Source organism: Tachyglossus aculeatus, chromosome 22 (genome assembly GCF_015852505.1).
Source record: "Tachyglossus aculeatus isolate mTacAcu1 chromosome 22, mTacAcu1.pri, whole genome shotgun sequence".
Classification (NCBI taxonomy): domain Eukaryota; kingdom Metazoa; phylum Chordata; class Mammalia; order Monotremata; family Tachyglossidae; genus Tachyglossus; species Tachyglossus aculeatus.
Genome location: NC_052087.1, coordinates 58,864,432 through 58,871,004, shown reverse-complemented (window position 1 = coordinate 58,871,004; position 6,573 = coordinate 58,864,432).

Here is a 6,573-nt window from a genome sequence, read left to right as displayed (position 1 = left end):
CGTGGGACAACCTGATCACCTTGTAACCTCCCCAGCGCTTAGAACGGTGCTTTGCACATAGTAAGTGCTTAATAAATGCCATTATTATTATTATTATTATTATTACAATAGAACACTATAACATACACATTCGCTGCCCACAACGAACTTACAGTCTACAGGTTCTGCATCGTGCCTTGCTTTTCCTTCCGTTGGTGTGGGAGAGGAAACTGAGGCCAGCTCTCACGTGTCCTGACTGAGTCTGGGCTTTGCTCTTAGCCCCCTTTCCCGGCCCTCCCCACTCCCCGAGGCCCTCTCTGTCCGGTTCCATGAGGTAGCCCACCCCCACCACTGGGCTCCTCCAGGCTGTTTAATAATAATAATAATAATAATAATAATAATAATAATAATAATAATAATAATAATGAATGATAATGGCATTTATTAAGCTGTGAGCCCACTGTTGGGTAGGGACTGTCTCTATATGTTGCCAACTTGTACTTCCCAAGTCCTTAGTACAGTGCTCTGCACACAGTAAGCGCTCAATAAATACGATTGATTGATTAAGCGCTTACTATGTGCAAAGCACTGTTCTAAGCGCTGGGGTAGATACAAGCTATTTAGGTTGTCCCAGGTGGGGCTCACAGTCTTCATCCCCATTTTGCAGATGAGGTAACTGAGGCCCAGAGAAGTGACTCGCCCCAAGTCACCCAGCTGGCAATTGGCGGAGCCGGGGTTTGAACCCGTGACCTCTGACTCCAAAGCCCGGGATCTTTCCACCGAGCCATGCTCCCTGGCCTTCCCTCGGCCAAGTCCCCTCGCCTTCTGACTCCCGGGAGATTATCTGTCCCCTATCTTGGAGCCAAAGGCTGCATTTGGTCACATGATGCCCCATCCCTCGGGCAGACCCACGGCTTGCCCGGCCCTCGGCCCCGTCTCCCACAGGGCACCGGGACGCCGGGAGGACCCGTGTGCCGGTCACCCTCCTGGACACCCACCCCCATGGATAGGGACGGATCATTCCATTCCCTGACTCTCCCCTCTCCATCCCTGACAATCCCCGATGACCCAGCATGGACCATCCAACATCTCTGACTCTCCCCTCACCATCCCTGACTCTACCCCAGTGACCCAGCATAGACACCCCTCCGCCCCGTGACCCCCCAGACCCTCCCCTCTCCATCCCTGACAATCCCCAATGACCCAGCATGGACCATCCAACATCTCTGACTCTCCCCTCACCATCCCTGACTCTACCCCAGTGACCCAGCATAGACACCCCTCCACCCCGTGACCCCCCAGACCCTCCCCTCTCCATCCCTGACAATCCCCAATGACCCAGCATGGACCATCCAACATCTCTGACTCTCCCCTCACCATCCCTGACTCTACCCCAGTGACCCAGCATAGACACCCCTCCACCCTGTGACCCCCCAGACCCTCCCCTCTCCATCCCTGACTCTACCCCAGTGACCCAGCATAGACACCCCTCCGCCCCGTGACCCCCCAGACCCTCCCCTCTCCATCCCTGACAATCCCCGATGACCCAGCATGGACCATCCAACATCTCTGACTCTCCCCTCAGCATCCCTGACTCTACCCCAGTGACCCAGCATAGACACCCCTCCGCCCCGTGACCCCCCAGACTCTCCCCTCTCCATCCCTGACCCTCCCCCAGTAACCCAGCATAGACCATCCATGGCTCTCCCCTCTCCGACTCACCTTTCGACTGACCTAACTTTGACGCTTGTCCACGACTCAATCAATCGATCAGTGGTGTTTATTGAGCATTTACTGGCCAAACCGTTATGGGGCCTGGCGGAGTTTCCGTCCACACTGGGCCCCGTGGGAACAGATCCCCGTACTCGCCCCCTGCCTTGGGGAGAAGTGTTTCCTTTTTGATTCAGAACCAGCCTCCCTCCGGTCCATCATCATCATCAATCGTATTTATTGAGCGCTTACTAGGTGCAGAGCACTGTACTAAGCGCTTGGGAAGTACAAATTGGCAACATATAGAGACAGTCCCTACCCAACAGTGGGCTCACAGTCCCCCTCCAGGGCTTCTGGGTTTGCCCTGCTGTGCCCCTTTATTATAATAATAATGATTATAATCATACCGGTATCTGTTAAACGCTTATTATGAACCAAGCACCGTGCAGAGGGGATAATAATAATAATAATAATAATGGTATTTATTAAGCACTTACTATGTGCAAAGCACTGTTCTAAGCGCTGGGGAGGTTACAAGGTAATAATAATAATAATAATGATGGCATTTATTAAGCGCTTACTATGTGCAAAGCACTGTTCTAAGTGCTGGGGAGGTTACAAGGGGATCAGGTTGTCCCATGGAGGGGCTCCCAGTCTTAATCCCCATTTTACAGATGAGGTAACTGAGGCCCAGAGAAGTTAAGTGACTTGCCCAAAGTCACACAGCAGACATGTGGCAGAGCCAGGATTCGAACCCCTGACCTCTGACTCCAAAGCCCGGGCTCTTTCCACTGAGCCACGGTTGTCCCACGGGGGGCTCACAGTTATCTTCATTTTACAGATGAGGTAACTGAGGCACAGAAAAGTTAACTGACTTGCCCAGAGTCACACAGCTGACAATTGGCAGAGCCGGGATTTGAACCCATGACCTCTGACTCCAAAGCCCGGGCGCTTTCCACTGAGCCACGCTGCTTCCTTCCACACTGCTCCCGGGCCTGCCGGTCAGAAGGTCATGGGTTCCAATCTTGGCTCTGCCACTTGTCCGCTGTGTGGCCTCGGGCAAGTCATTTCACTTGTCTAGGCCTCAGTTCCCTCATCTGTAAAATGGGGATTAGGGCTGTGAACCCCACATGGGACAGGGACTGTGTCCAATTCGATTTGCGTGTATCCATCCCAGTGCTTAGTACAGTGCCTGGCACATAGAGGTGCTGAACAAATACCACAATTATTAGCGCTGGGGTGATATAAGGTCATCAAGTGGGACCCAGTCCCCTTCCCACACAGGGTGCAGAGGCCTTGAATAATAATGATGACATTTTTTAAGCACTTACTATGTGCAAAGCACTGTTCTAAGCGCTGGGGAGGATACAAGGTGATCAGGTTGTCCCTCGTGGGGCTCACAGTCTTGATCCTCATTTTAATAATAATAATGATGGCAATTATTAAGTGCTTACTATGTGCAAAGCACTGTTCTAAGCGCTGGGGAGGATACAAGGTGATCAGGTTGTCCCATGGGGGGCTCACAGTCTTGATCCTCATTTTAATAATAATAATGATGGCTATTATTAAGCGCTTACTATGTGCAAAGCACTGTTCTAAGCGCTGGGGAGGTTACAAGGTGATCAGGTTGTCCCTCGTGGGGCTCACAGTCTTGATCCTCATTTTAATAATAATAATGATGGCAATTATTAAGTGCTTACTATGTGCAAAGCACTGTTCTAAGCGCTGGGGAGGATACAAGGTGATCAGGTTGTCCCTCGTGGGGCTCACAGTCTTCATCCCCATTTTAATAATAATAATGATGGCAATTATTAAGTGCTTACTATGTGCAAAGCACTGTTCTAAGCACTGGGGAGGTTATAAGGTGATCAGGTTGTACCTCATGGAGCTCACAGTCTTGATCCTCATTTTAATAATAATAATGATGGCTATTATTAAGTGCTTACTATGTGCAAAGCACTGTTCTAAGCACTGGGGAGGTTACAAGGTGATCAGGTTGTCCCTCGTGGGGCTCACAGTCTTAATCCTCATTTTAATAATAATAATAATGATGGCAATTATTAAGTGCTTACTATGTGCAAAGCACTGTTCTAAGCACTGGGGAGGTTATAAGGTGATCAGGTTGTACCTCATGGAGCTCACAGTCTTGATCCTCATTTTAATAATAATAATGATGGCTATTATTAAGTGCTTACTATGTGCAAAGCACTGTTCTAAGCACTGGGGAGGATACAAGGTGATCAGGTTGTCCCTCGTGGGGCTCACAGTCTTCATCCCCATTTTAATAATAATAATGATGGCAATTATTAAGTGCTTACTATGTGCAAAGCACTGTTCTAAGCACTGGGGAGGTTACAAGGTGATCAGGTTGTCCCTCGTGGGGCTCACAGTCTTGATCCTCATTTTAATAATAATAATGATGGCAATTATTAAGCGCTTACTATGTGCAAGCACTGTTCTAAGCGCTGGGGAGGATACAAGGTGATCAGGTTGTCCCTCATGGGGCTCACAGTCTTAATCGTCATTTTAATAATATTAATAATGATGGCAATTATTAAGTGCTTACTATGTGCAAAGCACTGTTCTAAGCGCTGGGGAGGATACAAGGTGATCAGGTTGTCCCTCGTGGGGCTCACAGTCTTCATCCCCATTTTCCAGATGAGGGAACTGAGGCCCAGAGAAGTGAAGTGACTTGCCCAAAGTCACACAGCTGACAAGCGGCAGAGCCGGGATTTGAACCCATGACCTCTGCCTCCCAAGCCCTTGCTCTTTCCACTGAGCCACGCTGCCTCTCATATGCCTTGAATCCCATCCCGTCTCTGGGCTTGGCTTCCCCGGCGGATTGAGGTGGCCCCGCTGGCCCCCGGTCTCCCCCGGTCCCTTCTCAGTCATCATCATCATCATCATCATCATCATCATCATCATCAATCGTATTTATTGAGCGCTCAGTCCCGGTGCACGAGGCGGTTGAGGTCCACCTGAAGGCGGGGTGGCTGTACTGAACGTCAGCCTGGCAAATGGACGCAGGGCCGGCTGGGCCAAACAGCCATCTACAGCCTGGAGAAGCAGTGGAAAGAGCCCGGGCTTTGGAGTCAGAGGTCATGGGTTCAAATCCTGGCTCCGCCAATTGTCAGCTGGGTGACCTTGGGCAAGTCACTTCACTTCTCTGGGCCTCAGTTCCCTCATCTGTCAAATGGGGATGAAGACTGTGAGCCCCATGTGGGACAACCTGATCACCTTGTATCCTCCCCAGCGCTTAGAACAGTGCTTTGCACATAGTAAGCGCTTAACAAATGCCAAATGAGAACAAATGAGAAGCGGTGTGGCTCAGTAGAAAGAGCCCGGGCTTGGGAATCAGAGGTCATGGGTTCTAATCCTGGCTCCGCCAATTGACAGCTGGGTGACCTTGGGCAAGTCACTTCACTTCTCTGGGCCTCAGTACCCTCATCTGTAAAATGGAGATTCAGACTGTGAGCCCCACGTGGGACAACCTGATCACCTTGTATCCTCCCCAGCGCTTAGAACAGTGCTTTGCACATAGTAAGCGCTTAACAAATGCCAAATGAGAACAAATGAGAAGCGGTGTGGCTCAGTAGAAAGAGCCCAGACTTGGGAGTCAGAGGTCATGGGTTCTAATCCTGGCTCCGCCAATTGTCAGCTGTGTGACTTTGGGCAAGTCACTTCACTTCTCTGGGCCTCAGTTACCTCATCTGTCAAATGGGGATGAAGACTGTGAGCCCCACGTGGGACAACCTGATCACCTTGTATCCTCCCCAGTGCTTAAAACAGTGCTTTGCACATAGTAAGCGCTTAACAAATGCCATCATTATCATTATTATTATTATTATTATTATTATTATTATTATTATTCTCCCTCAGTGCTTGGCAGCTGGCCGTTTGGCTGCAGGGGCTGCCTTCGCGCCCCCACCCCCAAATCAGAGCTGGGCCGCCACTCAGAGTTGAGCCTCTCTTCAGGGCCAGTCAGTCAGTCGTATTTATTGAGCGCTTACTGCGTGCAGAACACTGTCTCCATGTTTTGTTTGGTTGTCCGTCTCACCCTTCTAGACTGTGAGCCCGTTGTTGGGAAGGGGCCGTCTTTATATGTTGCCGACTTGTACTTCCCAAGCGCTTAGTACAGTGCTCTGCACACAGAAAGTGCTCAATCAATCAATCAATCGTATTTATTATTGAGCGCTCAATAATAATAATAATAATGGCATTTGTTAAGGGCTTACTATGTGCAAATCACTGTACTAAGCTCAATAAATACGATTGAATGAATGAACACTGTCCTAAGCGCTTGGGAGAGTATAATGTACCAGACACATTCCCTGCCCACAACGAGCTTATGGTCTAGAGGCCACCGCAGGACAGGACAGGGCCTAATTATTATCCTAATTATTATCCTAATTATTGAGCGCTTGCTGTGTGCAGAGCACTGACCTAAGCGCTTGGGAGAGTACAATAGAAGCAGCGCGAGAAGCTGCTTGAGAAGCAGTGTGGCTCAGTGGAAAGAGCCCGGGCTTGGGAGTCAGAGGCCGTGGGTTCTAATCCCGACTCCGCCGCTTATCAGCTGTGTGACTTTGGGCGAGTCGCTTCATTTCTCTGTGCCTCAGTTCCCCCATCTGTAAAATGGGGATGAAGATTGTGAGCCCCACAGGGGACAACCTCGTATCCCCCCAGCGCTTAGGACAGTGCTTTGCACATAGTAAGCGCTTAACAAATACTATTATTATCCAGCACATAGGACAGCACATTGTAAGCGCTTAACAGATGCCATTATTATTATTATTATTATTATTATTACACTAGAACAGACACATTCCCTGCCCACAAGGAGTTTCTGGCCTAGAGGCCACCACACAGGCAGGGCCGGCCGAGGGA